This window comes from Octopus sinensis, linkage group LG9 (assembly GCF_006345805.1).
Source record: "Octopus sinensis linkage group LG9, ASM634580v1, whole genome shotgun sequence".
NCBI lineage: Eukaryota > Metazoa > Mollusca > Cephalopoda > Octopoda > Octopodidae > Octopus > Octopus sinensis.
The window spans coordinates 108,083,516-108,104,210 of record NC_043005.1 but is presented as its reverse complement, the minus strand read 5'-3'; the positions used below and the strand labels follow the sequence as shown (position 1 = coordinate 108,104,210).

General features: G+C 34.5%; 1 long non-coding RNA gene across 1 annotated transcript in view; it reads left to right on the top strand.

Annotated features, from left to right (window-relative positions):
- Positions 1-10,857: 10,857 nt before the first annotated feature.
- The window catches only part of LOC118764728, a 22,252-nt gene continuing 12,414 nt past the window's right edge, over positions 10,858-20,695 (top strand). The window contains exon 1 of the long non-coding RNA XR_005000531.1: positions 10,858-10,913. This is a non-coding gene — a long non-coding RNA (uncharacterized LOC118764728). The remainder of the gene's footprint in view (positions 10,914-20,695) is intronic.

Here is a 20,695-nt window from a genome sequence, read left to right as displayed (position 1 = left end):
ATATTACTTCTATAGAAATAATATACAAAAATAAATTCCTTCTATATTCCTTTCTTTCTCTTCCAAAGATTGGCACTTTATTCAAGAACACTACAAAACATAAAAGGTAAATTTGAGCATGGCAGGATTTGAACTCATAGCTCAGAGATACTACTGTAAGGCATTGTGTCTGAAATATCAACAACTTGGCTGGTTCACTGCCTACTACAATGTACAAGTTAAACAGTAACAACAACAACGACAACAACAACAAAAACAACAACAACAGCTACAATAACATCAACCAGAGCAACAACAACCACAAATACAGCACCAAACGCAACAATAACAACATCGTCAGCGGCAATGTTTTAAGAATAGATGCAGCATCATCATAGTCTGGCAGTGATACCAAAGTCTAAGACCAACCTATTTCTTTTCAAAATTTTAACTGTCCAATAGCAGTGGTTAATTCTGAAGAAATAGGTGGGCAGAAGATTTTTATTTTTAAGCAACAGAATCAAAATTAACCAATCAGTAGAGTTGGCAGTAATGTGAAAGCAGAGGGATGGCCTCATAAGAATTTTTAATTCTGATTTCTCCAAACTTTTAGCAGAGAAAAAAATAAATTAGGAAAGATAAAAAAAACCCAGATCAATAGCCATAAATAAGCCAAAAAATATTTGTATTCATGGACAAAGTTCTTATTTAATGTTCACACACATATTCACACACATGCACAGAGGCACACAGATTTGATTTATATGTGTATGAACATATACTAGTACATACATACATATATATATACATATATATATACATATATATATATATATATGTGTGTGTGTTTGTATGTGTATGAATGTATAAACGCTATATATATGAATGTATAAATGCTATATATATATATATACACACATACGTGTGTGTGTGTATGTTAATGTATATGAGTACATATACATAAACATCACAGACACATACACATATATAAATACATACATATAGATATAAACATTCATGTGATATATATACATATATATGCACATACGAAAAATATGTGTGTATGTGTATATATATATGCTCACACACTCATATATATGTATATGTGTGCATACATGCATATATATATATTGTATATATATGTATATATGTGTGTGTGTGTATAAATATCTTCCTCTCTCATCTCTTTCACTTTTTCTCTCTCTTTTCTCTCCCCCTCTCTCTTACTCTCTCTTCTCTCTCTCTCTATATATATATGCATATGTACATGCATTATATATATATATATGTAGATATACACGTATGTATGCAGTATTTCATAAGCTTATATTTATATATCCCTACATAAATAAAACCATAATATTCCTTTCTTTATTTTTTTTTTCTTTTTGCTTTTCTTTTGATTCAACTCAAAATTTTCCCTTTTTTCTCTCAAAAAATCTCTTTGCATTACACAAGATGCAATAAATGTAATTAAGAAAAATGTTTTACAAACGATAACATGTTATTTCTGTAAGCTAATTATTTTCACCCGATTGTTGAACGAAAGGAAATTTCTTTTATGATGATTCCGCTTTTCTTAAATTTGGGAAGTATTTTCATTTGATCCAATTTCGTTGTTGGAAATGATTACTTCTTTATTTGTTTGTTCATTGTATTTTTTTTTTGTTGCTAATTTGTTGTTTTATTTGGTATTGTTGTGTTGTTATTAGTTTGTAGTTTTCCATTTTATTTTCTTCATATCTACTTCTGATGATTTATTTATGTTAACACAATCATTTCAATAAATGCACACGCACATATGTGCACGCCCATGTGCACAATTCAGGCTTATAGACACATCTCTTTCTCCCTCACTTCCCATCATTTCCTTTTTTATGTGTACATGCATACATACATACATACACACACACATATATATATATATATATATATATATAGAATATGTATCTTCATCATCATCATTTAACATCCGCCTTCCATGCTAGAATGGGTTGGACGATATACACACAACATACACACACACACACACACCATATATATATATATAATATATATATATATATATTATACATACATACATACATATATATATATATATATATATAGATAGATAGATAGATAGATAGATAGATAGATAGATATATACATACATATACATATACATATACATATATATCTATAATATATATCTATATATATATATATATATATATATATATATATTATATACATATTCATACATACATACTTACATACATATATATTATATATACATGTAACTTGGCGGTTCCGCAAAACAGACCGATAGAATAAGTACTAGGTTTACAAAGAATAAGTCCTGGGGTCAATTTGTTCGACTAAAGGTGGTGCTCCAGCATGGCCACAGTCAAATAACTGAAACAAGTGAAAGACTATGTATGTACATAGATATACTAATATATATATACATATACATAATTATATACACACACATAGATTTATTTATACATATATACATACTTTAGCTTTGTCAACATCACCATCTATCCTCATTAGCCTTGTCTTTTCTCTTCACTTTCCTTCACTGGTATGATACTTTTACAAGGCTGCGTTTTACGGCCTGATGCCCCATCTTCACACAAACCATTTTGGTCACCTCTTTCAATATGATTCAATGATATTTAATGAATCCAAGACAACATTTTACACCTATCTCTTCCATAGCAAAGATTCTATGATTTAGCATCCTCCTAACGCCAACCATTCCACAGAGTACGCTGGTTGCTTTTTATCATTGCATCAGCACTAGTGAGGTCGCCATCTACCTTGCTCGATTAAAGAGTCATCTTCACAGAATGGGGATGAATTAGGGAAGGTAGCGACTTATGTTAGATGTTGCGAGGTCAATCAAAGTATGATATAAGAGACAGAAACAAGTTTCTTGCTTAGGGGAGTTATCATCATCATCATCATCATTGTTTTCGCCGTTGTTTAATGTCCACTTTCCATGCTAGCATGGGTTGGACGATTTGACTGAGGACTGGCGAACCAGATGGCTGCACCAGACTCCAATCTGATCTGATCGGTCATGGAAGATTGTGTTTTTTTTTTACATGTCACCTGCACACTGGCACAAGTGCCAGTAAGGCAATAGCAACCTCATATTATTTAAATGTGGGTATAATTAAAGCTGAACCAGAAAAAGAAATGTAGATGATAGCACTGAGCTCTCAGGATGTGCCCCCAAGGTACAAAATATAAACAGAATACAGTGAGGGGACAAACAATCAGCAAGTGTGGTGGGATGGAAATTTGCAAGAGTGTGGGAGAAGAGTGAAAGAGGTTAAAAAGGGAGTTAGGGAATGACTGTAATAACTAGGGATCAAGGATGGAGAGGTAAATATAATGGTAAATATAAAGTTTGAAAGGTGGCGAGCTGGCAGAAACGTTAGCACGCCAGGCGAAATGCGTAGCCGTATTTCGTCTGCCGTTACGTTGTGAGTTCAAATTCCGCCGAGATCAACCTCGCCTTTCATCCTTTCGGGGTCGATAAATTAAGTACCAGTTACGCACTGGGGTCGATGTAATCGATTTAATCCGTTTGTCTGTCCTTGCTCGTCCTCTCTGTGTTTAGCCCCTTGTGGGTAGTAAAGAAATGGGTAAATATAAAGTTTGAAGGAAAGGTGCTAAGAATAAGGGATTGATGTCAGCGAAAATGATTCAGGGAGGAGGAAGTAATTACTGGAAGTATAGAAAGGCTGAAGACCAGCAGATTGATAATAATGATAGACTGGTGAAGGTTGGGAGACAGGGAGATAGTAGGTGGAGGTATCTTCAGTTAGTTATCAGGACTATGATGCTGATGATGATCAACATCATCATCATCATCATCATCGTTTAACGTCCGCCTTCCATGCTAGCATGGGTTGGACGATTTTGACTGAGGGCTGGCGAACCAGATGGCTGCACCAGACTCCAATCTTGATCTGGCAGAGTTTCTACAGCTGGATGCCCTTCCTAATGCCAACCACTCTGAGAGTGTAGTGGGTGCTTTTTATATGCCACCGGCACAGGGCCAGTCAGGCGGTACTGGCAACAACCTTGCTCGAATCTTTTTACACATGCCACCGGCACAGGCCCCAGTAAATCGACGCTTGTAAACATCATAATTTTCCTCCTTTTCTTCCTCCTATTTTGTCTTGTCATCATTATCATCATTATCATCATCATCTGTTTTATGTTTGCCTTTTTGCCCCACTGGTTTGGACTGAAGAAGGCTTCTTCTAACATTATTCAACAGCTTGTTGCTGTAAAGGTGCTTTATTATTCAGCTCTAAACACATCAAACTACACCAAAATTTCTGGACAAATAGTTTATGGGCAACGTAAACAAATACTACCATTTGCCCAAATGATCTCAACACTAAAACACACACACAAACAAACAAACAAACAACCACTCACATATACATACACAACCACACGCCTATACAAATACAGACACACGCTCATACATACACACACATGTAAATTTTCTTGATGCTGGTAATTAGTGCCTTTATTCCATGGTGCTGCAATGTTGATGCATCATCATTTCAACTTTATTCTTGCTGTGGTTATTGTTATTGTTGCAGTTGATGTTGTTGTTGTTGTTGCTAGAGTTTCCGCTGTTTCTACATTTTCTTCAAAAATTATACTTTGTTGTGACAAGTTTGTTATATTTCAATCATTCGTTTATATGTGTATTTATTCATTTTAATTATTCAGCATAATGATTATAATGTGTGTGTGTGTAATTATTTTTATTTATTTCTATTATTTTCTTATGTATTTTCTTTGGTCATTTTATTTTTATTATTATTTGATTTAATTTAACAACCATGTTTATTTTGTGTAATTATTTGTTAATCTGTGTTTTTTTGCTAATTTAGAGTGCATGGGTCAAGCATGGAAGAGTGGACGTTAAAATGCTGATGATGATGATGATGGGGGTGCATACATGACAAAGTGGTTAAGAAGTTCACATCACAGTCAAGTGAATCATCATCATCATCACCACCACCACCACCACCTTGGGCCAACCAAAACTTTGTGAGTGGATTTAGTAGACAGAAACTGAAAGAAGCCCATCGTATATATGTATACGTATATATATATATATATATATATATATATATATATATATATATATATATATATAATATATAATATATATACATATACATATACATATATACATATATATATATATATATATATACATATATATATATATAACAATATATATATAGATACACATATAGCCGTGGGCATGGCTGTGTGGTTAGGGAGCTTGCTTTCTTGCTACATGGTTTCGGGTTCAGTTCTACCACATGGCACTTTGGGTAGGTGTCTTCTGCTTATAGCCCCGAGTCGACCGAAGCTTTGGGATTGAATTCGGTAGGTGGAAGTTACTGCCGTGTGTGTATGTGTGTGTATAGCTGTTCAGTGCCTCTCCAAAAGAGAGAGAGGGATATATATATATATGTGTGTGTGTATGTATGTATATGTATATATATATATATATATATATATATATAATACAAAATGGGACAAGAATGCAAATCACCCAGACAAAATGAGACAACAAAGCATCCAGATAGATGATACAAAGAAACCAAGGACGGGTCATTCGAAGTTTTCTTTCCGTAGTTGAGTACCAGATTATCTTCCCAATTTCAGCTGATTATACTCGAGATTGCTCCAATCTGGCCAGCCCCAAGGAAAAACTAATCTAAGAGCATTAGATTCCTTGGAAGAAAGAAGTGAATGTATACAAAAACAAGGACAGGAAAAAACAGACTATGTTACACAAATACAAAAAAAATAATAACACGACATAACAACAGGCGTCTTTCGAGAATGGTGTGTGTGTGTGTGTGTGTGTGTGTGTGCGTGTGTGTGTGTGTGTGTGTGTGTCCTCTCTTACCTTCACTTGACAACTGATGTTGATGTGTTCACGTCCCTGTAACTTAGCAGTCCTGCAAAAGAAACCGATAGAATAAGTACTAGGCTTACAAAGAAGAAGTCCTGGGGTCGGCTTGTTTGACTAAAAGCACTGCTCCAGCATGGCCACAGTCAAATAACTGAAACACTTAAAAGAATAAAAGGATATGGTACACCAAAACATTACTAGGCTTGACATATTCTACTAAAGAGCTTTAAAAGTTATGCCCCAGCATGTCGATAATTCAATGAATAAAACTAGGGAAAAGACAGATAAAAATAAATTTGTTTTATTCTACATATTATATATTTATTTATAAATGCTTTCATTGCAATTTATTTAAATTTATTATCTTATTATATATTTATTTATTTTAAATTGTTTATTTAATTTTTATTTATTTGCAATTATTTATTCAATTTTTGGAGATAATTTTGTCATGTTTTAAATTTGCAGGAAATTAACAATCAAATATATTATTTTTGTTCCTAAGCTAATACGACACTCCCTTAATCAGTTCCACCACACAATGAACAAACACAACTTATACTTCAAGGAACACCCCTTCCAGCACTGCTACTGCATCACCACCGCAACCACCACCACCACTATCATGAACATCCTCCTCTTCATTATCATCATCATTGTTGTAGCTATCGTGGTCATCATCAGCACCACTGCCACTACACTACCACCATCGTTACCACACCGCTATCATCATCATCGTCATCGTCACTGTCATCATCATTGTCTACATCACTATCGTTATTATTATCATCATCATCATCACCATTATCTGTATTATCACCGTCATTGCTATCATCATCATCATCCACAGCATCATCGTCATTGTGGTCATCTTCATTATCATCATCATCATCGCCATCATTGGCGTCATTATCATCATCACTATCATCGTCGTTCATATCATTATCATCGTCATCATCACCATCATCATCATCATCATCATTGTCAGCATCATTATCATTATTATCGTCATACTCATCATCATTGTTATCACCATCATCATCATCATCATCGTCGCCGTTGTCATCATCTTCATCATCACCATCATCCTTATCATTATCATCATCATTATCAGCATCATTATCATCATCATCGTCGTCATAGTCATCATCATCATCATCATCATCGTTGTTGTTCTTGTTGAGCTCATCATCATCATCATCGTTGATGTTGTTGTCCTCATCATCATCATCGTCGTCATTATATCATCATCATCATCTTCATCATCAATATTGTTGTTGCCATGACCACCACCACCATCATCCCTATCCCCTTTAAACCACATCCATCCCAACTCCCATTAAAAAAACATCTGAAAAATAAAACCTTGACTATTTTTTGGTAAATCATTATTCACAACAAATTTACGATTGATGTTTCTCTTGTAATTTTTTTCCTCTGCTGTTGGTGATTACGTTGTTGTTGTTGTTGTTACGGCTGCAATTACAGTTGCCATTGGTGATGATTATGCTGGTGTTTTTGTGAAATTTCCTTGTGATTGTCAATATTCTTGTTGTTCCTGAAGTTGATGTTGACCTTGTTTCACAGTTGTTGTTGTTATTTCTGCCAATGTTGTTTGTTGTTGATATTGTTGCTGTCGTTCTTACTGCAGTTGTTATTTAGTTAAATTACCAAATAAACCCCAAACATATCAAATGTCAAATGCTTTACTAATAATCGTTATTGCTGTTGTTGTTGTTTTTGTTATTGTTATTGTGAGTAATGTAGTGCATTAGTGTATATTTTTGTTGTTGTTGTTGTTTTTCTATTGTTTCTAAAATTCTTATCGTTGAGGATGCCATCAACTCCGTCTCTGAGAAAAACGATAGTAGCAGTCATGATGGTGGTAGTGGTGATGATGATGCTGATGATGACGATGATGAGGATGATGGTGTATCATTTCTTTTACTTTGTACTCTTTAGAACTTTCTTATGTTCGAAAATCTTGCTTCCTTATCATCATCATCATCATCATCATCATCGTTTAACGACCGCTTTCCATGCTAGCATGGTTTGGACGATTTGACTGAGGACTGGCGAACCAGATGGCTGCACCAAACTCCAATCTGATCTGGCAGAGTTTTTACAGCTGGATACCCTTCCTACGCCAACCACTCCGAGAGTGTAGTGGATGCTTCTACGTGCCACCGGCATGAGGGCCTTTCAGGCGGTAAGATATATAATCCATTGATGACCATCTTCTTCATTTGTATAGCTTTCAATATCAGTACATCCCAATACTCGATGTACAGATTCAATCATAGACTGGACATGTAAATATTTGGGCAGAAGGGTCAGCTGTAACCCTGCATATTCTTTTATTCTATTATATGTTTCAGTCCAGGCCATGGCCATGGTGGAGCACTGCCAGTGTAATCACCTTTTCAATGGCCAATGTTATGTCATTGGCCTTTGATGAAGGTGAGAGTTTGACACTGGGGCCCGCTTAATCACTACGCCATATGCCCGTGGGCATATGGCATAGTGGCTAAGAGCACAGGCGACTAACCCCATAATTCCGAGTTCGATTCCAAGCAGTGACTTAAATAATAATAATAATAATAATCATTGTTTGACCATGGTCGAGACAATGGAATTTACCATGCTACGCCAGACTTCACGGTCCATCATAGCATTACGGAGGTCCTGTTGTTGGATGCCTGTAACCCTGGAGATTACATCAGGGTAGGAGTGTGCGCCCTCTGGTATTGCGATCAGATGGCTTCCAAAGGAGAAGAGTAGAAATTGCCTCGTTTTCAGCTCTACAACAATGTCCAGCATAATAATAATAATAATAATAATAATAATAATAATAATAATAATAATAATAATAATAATATAATAACAATAACATCGGAAAATACCTTAGGAATGAGAACCCAGGTTCAAAATTTCCCCAAGACACCCGATGAAGGCTGGAGGGTATATCAGCCGAAACATGTTAACAACAAACAAGATGAGGACAAATATCCATCAATGTAAATAATGTACATAATTCCTCATCTCTTAAATATAGAACGGTTTTATTCACATTGTTTTGAATTAATCATGCTATATCTTGAAGCTTCTGGCAGAATCATAGACAGGCTTGAGCAAGATGCTTCGTGGCATTTCATCTATCTTTATGTTATGAGTTTAAACTTCAGCAAGGGTTAACTTTCACTTTCAACCTTTTGAGGTGGATAAAACGAGTACCAGTTGAGCACTGGGGTCAATTTACTTAGCCCTTTTCTTGAACTTGCTGGTATTGTGCCAAAATTTGGAATCAAATTTTTGGTGTGAGAGGTGAGATCAGTCTAGCTGGAGCATAAAGCAGGTAGAGTTTTGGGGTCAAATATAGCCAATTTAAATGCTAAAGGGTTAATACGTCAGCTGTAAGAGGAGGTTCTTTTCCATGTCCTCCACTTCCTCATCTGCCTTCATTAAGGTGATTTAGCTTAAAGGAAACAAAACGAAAAGCAGGATTAAATATTTTGGTTTTACTGTAGTCCTTATGCCCCAAATACTAAAAGAATTAGAATATTAGGGAAGCATTACAACTGGATTACAAGCATTTAAATTGTGATTAGAACAGCAAATAGCCTGAAACATGTCTGCAGATGCCTGATCAGCAAGGGGAAGTGGCTGACCTCTCCTGTTCGAAGGTTATAATGGACACAGGTTCGTGTGTCTTATAGCTAGCTAGAGGCGATGGCCTCTTGGAGCTAATCAACGGCAGCTTTCGTCCTATATTTATGGACTGCCATATTAGCTTGGTGATAACTGTTAATATCCAGCACCGCTGCCGTAGTCTTCTTTAGAGACTTAGAAATAATAATATTTCTGTTTTTGAACGTTATTTTGTTTTCCTTAAAACCTCAAGGATGAAAATGGGAACAAATGTATTAAAGCTTAGAACAATGCCATCTTGAAGCTGGATAATGTGTCTAAGTAAAGATAATTGGATTATGCTTCTGTGTGCGTGTGTGTGTACGTGTGTGTGTGTGTGTGTGCGTGTGTATGAGAGAGAGAGAGTGTTTGTGCATGCTTATATAATAGTTTATGTTTCCATTGGATTCTTCTGCCATTTTCAAGTTCCACAAGTCTTCAATCTAATGGGTCTATAATGGCTAATAATCATTGTAGATCGCTGCGCAACAGGGTAAACAAACAGTGCAGCTTGAAGCAACAGAAGAAAGCATCAGTTGAATAAATATGAATGCATTCTACACCATGTATTCGTATATCGTTATATAATTATACAAAAATTAATTTTATTTCCCTTCCACTGAGTTCTCAGCTTATCCCTTCACATGAAAGAAATATTTTCATCATAACTGCTCAATATTTATTCTTAAGGTTAATATATACGTCATTGGCAACATCATCATCATCATCTTCATCGTCATCACCGTCGTTTTAGCATTCACTTTTCCAAGTTTGCATGTGGCCAGTACAGTTCATCAAAGCAGATATTCTACGGCTGGATGCTTCATCTGTCACCAAACTGTACCTGTTTCCACATAAGGCAGTGTTTCCCCATTGCCAGACATGTTTTTGTGGAAGATTGGAAATGAATGACACACCTTGAAGGTGATATGCATTAACAACTCTTGCATAATGTCAAAACAAGGACACAACACACACACACACACACACACACACACACAACACACACACACACACACACAAACAAACAAGTGAGGGGACAAATGAAAGAAAGGGAACTCAACACTACGCGATATGCCCTGGGCATATGGCGTAGTGGTTAAGAGCGCAGGTGACTAACCCCATAATTCCAAGTTCGGTTCCAGTTTTACAGGCCCCTAACAGTGTACAGTTCATTGAGGCTTCTGGAGCCACCAGTTATTCCAGAAACCTGAATGAGTCAGGTTTGGCTAAGGGGCCTGCAAAACTTGAAGCAGCACAGAACCAAATCAAACTGTTTGAAATAATATATGTAACTCCTACTAAATGTGTTGAGGTCCCTTTTCCAGTTATCTACCTACCTACCTATCTATCTATCTATGTCTGTTTGTCTATCTATCCATCTATCTATCTATCTATCTATCTATCTATATCTATCTATCTATCTATCTATCTATCTATCTATCTATCATCTATGCCTGTCTGTCTGTCTATCTATCCATCTATCTATCTATCTATCTTTCTCTCTCTCTCTCTCTCTCTCTCTCTCTATATATATATATATAATATATATATATATATATATATATAGAGAGAGAGAGAGAGAGAGAGAGAGAGAGAGAGATGGTAGATAGATATAGATAGATAGATAGATAGATAGATAGATAGATAGATAGATAGATAGATAGATAGACTAATACATACATAGTTCAAAGATAGATGTATTCAACATACACAAATTCACACATACGTATACAGATATATACAGACGTACACTCAAACACAGCTATATCATATATCTATGGAGACAATCCTAGACACTTGAACACACACATTCAGTCACAGGCAAGTACGAGATATTCGAGGGAATTGTCACTAACTCCAATTTACATCTCCAAGATACAAGTATTTTTGTGAAATGCTTTCATTCTTTGAATTCCGTTCCAAAGAGAAAGTCTACCATTCTTCAATGGTTCCGCCTTTTGATATTTCACATTTCTTGCTTTAATTATCCAGAATTATATATTTATTTATTTATTCATTATGAGTCTGACAATCTTTATGATTATTCTTTATTATTATCATCATTATAATCATTATTATTATTGTTGTTGTTGTTATTATTACTATTATCATTTTATCTTTTAATGTTATTATTCATGTTGGTTGTTGTTAATAATAATATTTATATTATCATTTGTCTTCTTCTTCTTCTTCTTCTTCTTCTTCTTCTTCTTCTTCTTCTTCTTCTTCTTCTTCTTGCTGTTGTTGTTATTGCTGCTGTTATTTCTATTGTTGTTATCATTATTATTGTTAGTAGTAGTAGTAGTAGTAGTAGTGGTAGTAGTAATTGTAGTAGTAGCAGTAGTAGAAGCATTCATGTATTAGAATTATTTCTGTTGTTGTTAATATTATTATTGTTGATGTGAATTTTGTCTGCGTCATAACCATCGCAATCATCATCATCATTATTTTAATCATTGTCATTAATACACATCATCATCTTCCTCATAGCCATCCCTGTTCTCTTCACGTCCTTATCCACTTCCTACTGCTCCTCCTTCTCATCATTGTGAGTATGACTTTCAAAACTGAACAATAGCTGCTACTTTGATTGCACAAAATTATTTGAAATAAGGTGATAAGTATTGAAGAATTTCAGATGATATTTCAATGAGGATGTAACATGGATACCATTAGATGGAGGAGAGACTGTTAACTGCGAGTAGGGTGACATGAAAGAAAAAAGATTGGGGAAATAAAGATGCAGGAATGGAAGTAGTGTGTGTAGAATAAATAAAAGCTAACTGAATGCATGGTAGTATATATATATGTGTGTATATGTGTGGGTGTATGGATATATTGGCTCATTTAGCATTAAAGAAATTTGATAACAAGTCTTCTTCAGAAGATCCTTAAATGCAAATGAAGTTATGAATAATGGTTTATATGATATATTAAGTAAAAATATATTTCCATTGGATGGAAAAAGGAAGAAAGTCACCTATGGGAATTGATCCATGTATCTTCCTTCTCCTATGATGCCACTGGTTCAAAGAGAACTGGTGACTTCACAAGAGAATAAAAGATATCCTTACATATATATATTCTGTGTTTGTATGTGTGTGTGTTTGTGTGTGTTTGTGTGTGTGTACCAATGAGTCCTTATTGATTCTCACACAATTCATTTCTGAGGGTATATTTTTCTCAAGACGGCATAAGACATCAAGCAATGCTTAAGAAATTACATTTTCATACATGGGAAATATACAACAAATTTATAACTCCTGATATCACACTGAAAATTTGCACATTACTAAATATCTTTTAAAAAACAGATATGTGACCAGATATGAGACTGTTATATTGGTCATACAAGCACAACATTCTCCCTGTGAATGACTATGCATTTACAACATAGAAGAATTGCAACACACTACAACATGTTTAACAAAAGTAGAAAAGCAGTAACTGACAACACAAAATCCTCTAATGAATGTATCCTCTCCTCCAAAAAAAACAAAATAAAAGACATAATTAGTAAAACTTCTGTGAAAGCTTTGCTTATAGAAAAGTATAAGTCAAAAATCAAGACACAGATACAATGCACAAAATTAAAAATGGAAACTACCAAACTACCAAAAGTGCGTATAAAGCATATGTACATTACTGCATATGCTTTATATGCACTTTTGACAAGTTCTGGTGCACCTGAGCACTGTATACAATAATTTCATTATTATTATTTTAACAGCAGTTAATTCTTTAAATCCAGAGTTTTTAAATGGAAAAGGACCAGCATTACTGCAGTCTTTTGCAACCCAGTACAAAGCATGTAAAAGCAATTCTACTATAGCTCCATTTTGAGGATAAAGCTGATATATCTCCCATATGTTAATGGACTAAAGGATTTCAGAAGACTAATATCTATATATATAAAAGAGAGGGTGTGTGCTGTCTGTCTCCTACGATTTAGATTCCTAACTACTCCCACATTTTGCAGTGCAGTTTAGCCAAAACCGGGTATCTTATAGTCGTGATTCAAAGCGAGCCCTTCTGTGTATTAGTGCGCATCTACGATGAGTCTACGATTTAAAAAAAAATTTACCATCAATTTTTCCCATTTTTGATGCATTTTTGGCATATATAAGGGAAGTAACTCTCTAAAAATTTATTATTAAATCTCAGAACGTAAAAAGCTACAGTAACACCCCCACTTTGTGGTTAGCCATATTGAGAAGGCTATTATACTTTACATCTCTAAAAATGCTTATATAGTTATTTCCCTTACAAACCCGAGCAATGCCGGGCGATACTGCTAGTTTAAAATAAAACATTTAAGCTTGACAAAAAACTATGAAAAATCGTTAATAAAAAGAGATTGAACTTGGATATAGTTATGATTTTATCACATGCTCAGACATACACATGCTTATTATCCATTCTCCTATTTATCCATACAAGCATGGCTTAGACAGAGGAAGTATTTTTAACAAGATTTAAACAAGATTTTGGTAGCTGGATGCTCTTTCTGTCACAAACCTTTACCCGTTTTTCAAGCAAGGGATGTTGTTATTGCAGAGATATTTGAAACTACGAAGTTAGTGGACAATTTGTCAACTGGATGTTGACACAGTGTGAGACGACTGTTGTTATCGCTAGGCCTAACTCATTGTAAAGTCAATACCACTATGACCGATATCCAAGCTACAGTGGAGAGGGCTAGCCACTGGATTTGGTTAAAAAGAGACGATGAGTGATGGCTAGAAGAATATTGAGCTTTATTTGATAACCAGTTGATCTAACAAGCGGGGTTTCATATCAGTGAGTGGTGGCCGGTGCACATTGATGCCATCGAGAGATAGGCCCCGAAACGGCGTGCATTCTCTCCTGATGACCCCATACACTTGCTGGCTTCCGGTATGCGGAGGTTTTGATTGGTAGCTCTTGCATGTGCAAGTTGTTTGCAAGATATGTTAACAAACCTCACCAGTTGCAGCCCAGTTATCAACCATTATATCACCTCTTATAGATGAGCTGTATGTAATCATAAAACAGTACAAATTGCAAACATTCACACATTTATCCACACACACATATATGTAGGTATACTTATATAAGGAACTTCTTTGAGTTTCCATCTGTCAATTCACTCCAAGACATTGGCATGGCAGGGGCTACAGTAGGAGACACTTGCCTTACATGCTATGCTGCAGGAAAAAATATAAATCCGCACAACCATCACTGCAGCATTCAAGTCCACAATATTCAAATATACAGGTGTATATAAAATGATCTAATATTGTCTAACCTTCGTAAAGTTTAATTTTTGATATTTTTAAAATGATAAATCAATTTATAAATTGAAAATTTTCATACTTTAAAAGGGATAATTAAGAGTAAAATCTCATACTCAAGTTCATAGTATAGTACGGGTAATTGGGCAAGTACTGCTAACCTATTTAGTTAGCCATTTAACCACTGCTTTAAACTCTTATCTTCTGACATAAAGCCACTTCTCTCAATAATACACCTAACCATCATTTGATGGGTCTTTTCTTGTGACTTACATGGTAACATCACCAGTTCAAATGCTACATTAAAAGCATTCACTACTCTCTGTAAAGTGGTTGGCATTAGGAAGGGCATTCAGAGGGAGAAACCCTACCGAAGCAGATATTGGGGCTTGATACAGTCGTCCTCTGGATCACCGATTCCTTTGGAATGCTCCAGCACAGCATGGAAAATCAATGCTAAATGATGATGATGATGATGATGTATATATATATAGACTTAGATAGACAGACTTACAGACAGGCAGACAGATAGATGATAGAGAGATTGATAGACAGACAGACAGACAGATAGATAGATAGATAGATAGATAGATAGATAGATAGATAGATAGATAGATAGATAGATAGATAATAGATAGATAGATAGATAGATAGATAGATGATATATAAATAGGTAAATAGATAGATATTTAGATGGATAGACAGATAGGTAGATAGATTGATTGATAGATAGACACACACACACACACACACACACACACATATGCTCAAGTACACTCATATAGGCACACAGACACTCAAATATATACTTATGCACATATATATATACATGCATATATATATATATATACTTGTATACATACACACACATGCACACGTACACACACATACATATCATGACTGTTATCAGCATCAGCATCTACATCATCATCATCATCATCATCATCATAATTGTCTATTTTCAGTGAGTAAAAAGTTACTTTTTATCCAAATTTTACCCTTAGCTGAATGAATTTACTGATGACTAGTCACATTCAAAGAACCACAACTCTACATTACACTCTAAACCCTGCGTTAAAAATAATAAATGAAAAAAAAAAAGGCAAAAATATATTTAGAAAACACAACAAAAATTATGATGATGGGCATTTTTGCTGAGTTCTCTCAATAAACTTGGTAATCATTTTGGTTTAGCTTTTAATTCTTTCATTTTATAACTTTGTTGATAACAACATTAATAGCTTGCAACTGGCATAATGATTGAGGATAATCTCAAGGAAAAACTGTTTTCAAAGAACGGCGCCAACTCATGTGGTAAATCGAAGACCGAAGGCTTTTTGAAGCACAACATCATCAACAATAACAACAACAACAACAACAATAATAATAATAATAATTGTAATGGTAAATATATGTGTATATTTTTGTATACATATATATATATATATGTATATATATTTGTATATATATATGTATATATGTGAGTGTATATATATGTATATATATATATACATATATGTATATGTATGCATATATATATATATATATATATATATACACACATATATATGTGTATGTGTGTGCGCACAGGTGTGTATATGCATATATATATATATATATATATATACACACATATATATGTGTATGTGTGTGCGCACAGGTGTGTATATGCATATATATATATATATATTTATACACACACACATATATGTATACTCTCACACACATACATACACTCCACACAAAAGCACGCACACAAACACACACAAACATACACACACACACACACACACACACACACACACACTTATAAAATAATTGGTCATGAAAATTTCGGAATCTAATGATTTCTTCTAATGACACATGTGATGACAATTTGCTATTGATGTCAAGATTCTGAGGTAAGGGTCCATAGTTCATACCTCATTGTTGGCATAGCATTGTATTCATAACCAATATTTTGCCATGTCTTTCACATATATCACCCTCCTTAGCCATTAATTGAAGCCTGTGTGATAATTTATATGCTAAAATTAAATGCAAAACACCTCTCGCATTACACACTAGTCTCTTTGAAAAAATATCTACCAAGCATCATTCACAAGATCTAAGACTATCGCAGATAGTGCCACAGAGCAGGAATTGAATAGAAAATTATGTAGTTTCAAGATGATGCTCTTAACTACACACTCATACCAGTAGAGCATCATACACCATGAAAAAAAAGATGATAGTCATAACTTTGAATGATGTTTGAAGAATCAAGTTTGACATTTGGCCATAAATAACTATCTTAAAGATCATTCTATATCTGACCCACTGACTAGATATAGAATGTCAAACAAACAATGTCTTGCTACCTTAATGGCCTACATGACAACAGTGCAATAGATCACTGACCAAACAGACTTAACACCTTTGTTGTTGTCTCAATAATGTCAGAGAAACAGAATTTTCTATATCCATGAGGTTTATATGATGAATATTATATATAATGTCAAACAATAGAGATTGTCAAACAGACAAATAGATATTGTAATTCTATGGTGTTTGACATCACAACAATGACACAGAATGTCAAACTGCTAAGCATTTGTTTTAATACCACAGTGGTTGACATGACAGATATGCTACAGAATGTCAAAGAGATAAACAGTTCTTTTAATACCATTCTGGTTGACATGACAGCATTGTTATAGAATGTCAAAGAGACACATGGATGCTTCATTGTCGGCAAGCATGGGTAATAAAAAAACTGATGCTTCAATGGTTTTAATTCCACCATGGTTAACACGACAGCAATGATATATAGCGTCAAACAGACAGACAGTTTTTTTAGTACCCCTGTGGCCTACAGGATAAAAATGGTATAGAATGTTAAATGAAATGAAATATCAAGCTGATAGATATCAAGCTGTTTTAATACCAAAGGAAAGAAACTTACCACCAGTGAAAACAATGATCCAACAAGAATATTTCTATGTGGTTCCTTAACATACTAGAAATAGCAATTAATTTCCTCTTGAACAACACTTTATCATTAAAAGGAATTATATAGATTATTTAATGTTGTCCTGAGTACCCTTAAAAGGGAAGTGGAGTAGTTATAATATGAACAAAATATCTCTCCCCTTTTTCACTTACTCTGACACTGCAAATCCCAAATCACACTTTATCATCTTAAAAATAAAAAGGAAAAGGAACATGAGGTAATGCTGTCCTGAATACATTCTGTCTGAAAATGGGGTGTGATGGTTATGGCTGGATTAATTTGGTCATAGTTCTGTTTAAACATACCTGTTCTGGGGCTCAACAACTCCAACAACAGCTACTACAGCTCAGCTTCTAAATTAGCTCTTTTCCTCAATAATTTGAATATGCCGAAACAGTTTTAGATATTTGTCATTATAATAAATTTAACCTTTTAAATACCAATCCATCTGAGACTAACTATGGTTCTGTGATATAAAATTGCCAATTTTAGTTGGAGTAAATGCAATTTAAAACTCCAATAATTTTTGACTAGAAAATATGTTCTAAACACCTGTTTTATATAAAAAAAAATTAGGTATTTTAATTAATTGCTAAAAAGTTCTTTGATTATTCTCAATATTAATTGGAATACTAACAATATATATCAATAAAAGTATGGTTTATGAAAGGGTTAATTGATTTATTATAAAAATAAATTATAATTTTCTATTTTTTTTTAATATTTTATTTTATTAATCAGTGAATGAGATAATTGAATTTATTTTCGTTTTTAAACACTCACCCCATCAAAGCTGCCATTTTTCATTATTGATTAAAATATTTAATTATTTGATATTATAATTTTGCCATTAAATTAGGAAAGGCAAGAAAAAGTCAACTAAGGAAAAAACAACATTGAAACAAAGATATTTCTTTTTTTTATTTTTGGCTGGGTATGACCTAATAATCACTTATTAATGTTGAGCTAATAATAACTTGTTGATCTAATAATGATCTGTTGACCTTTGGCCTAATAATGACTTGTTGGCATTTGGACATTTAATAAAATCATTATAATAATTAGCAAGTTGAATGTTGATGAATATAGTTTTATATTTAACTAAGGAGACTCACAGAAGTTCTAAATTTTATAAATGTTCTTATTTCTGTTTTTATATATTTCTACATCTTAATATACATTAGGTTAAATATTTTGATTAGATCTATGGTAATGTTTATTTAAAGTATAACAGTCCAGCACATATTGTGACAAGTAGAAAAAATATTCTAGATTTTTGTTGTAGGGACAAATATTGTATCAAACCAGACTAGAGTCAAGCTCAACAGGGTCTTCTTTCCCTGCTGATCCATCCAAGCCTGTTCCCTTGGCTGTGGTTTTGCTAGACAGTAGATAAGGACGGTGGGAATCTCGTTGATCCATTCATGTGCGTCACTAATTAGATGACGAGGCATTTGGCTATCTTATTTTCCATTCTGACTTCAAATCCAGCAGGGATCATTTTCACTTTTTATTCTTCCAGAACTGATAAATTAAACATCAATTTTCTTGTTTGGTCGTGATAGCCTTTCGTAACTGTCTCAGCAAGGTAGCATAGTACTCTCCATTGATGGTGTGGCCCTTTTGATGCTAGTCACTAAATGCAAAGCCTTTTACATCCCAAATATGTGAGGCCCTTGTTTTCCCTGCTGTTGAAATGACCTTGGCCTTCTTTGGAACAGGTGAGAACAGGTGTTTTCACTATATGGATTGTCTCTCCATCTCTGGTTCAATGTGAACCCAACAATCCATGTTAAAGGAAACCAGCTCGATTTTCCCATGATGTGATCAGCCAGGTGCACTTTTGATCAGCTGTCAGAAGATATGGCACTCACTGAGCAGAAACCGTCATCATACCAAGTTCATTGTACAGAATATTCTCAACTGGATATGCTAATAACATTGGCTGTTTGATTTACAGACAATCCCCTATCATACACCACCTTGTATTGAACACAATCAATATTTTCCTTGGTTGTGGCAGTTTCAGGATGTCTAGGCCTTTGGTTATCTTCAGGATGGTGAGCTGGCAGAATCGTTAGCACACCGGGTGAAATACGTAGCTGTATTTCATCTGGCATTACGTTGAGTTCAAATTCCGTTGAGGTCAACTTTGACTTTCATCCTTTCGGGGTCGATTAAATAAGTACCATTTATGCACTGGGCTCGATATAATTGATTTAATCCGTTTGTCTGTCCTTGTTTGTCCTCTCTGTGTTTAGCCCCTTGTGGGTAGTAAAGAAATAGGTTATCTTCAAGACTCTCCCTTCCTTTGCTAAATTCAGCTGCCCATTTTTGCACTGTTGATAAAGCTGGAACATGATCCCCTAATGTAGCAACCTTGTCAGCTTGAATGTCCTTGTGGTTAGACCCTTTTTCTACAGGTACTTGACAGCACCATGAAGCCAAATTTTATCTATTTACAAAAGAAGCTGATTCTAGTTACTTTTGAAGTCTCCTTTGGACATTCAGGTAAAAGTTCACCTGTGAAGAAAAAATTCAGTAACTAATAAGAAGGGTTGAAATTAACACACATGAGATTTCACAGCTCTTTTCACCACTCTTTTCAACCCACCCTCGTGCGTACGTGTGTGTGTGTGTGTGTATTCATATATACAAGTGATATCAAAAAGTTCCCGGACTAGGTCTAGTGTGCCAACAGATGGCAGCACATTGTTGTGCGCACAATGAGAGTTAGCAGTGACACTCATGAGGCAATGTGCTCAGTGTCATTGCTGTGTTTACTTCGCAAGTTGTGAAATTTGT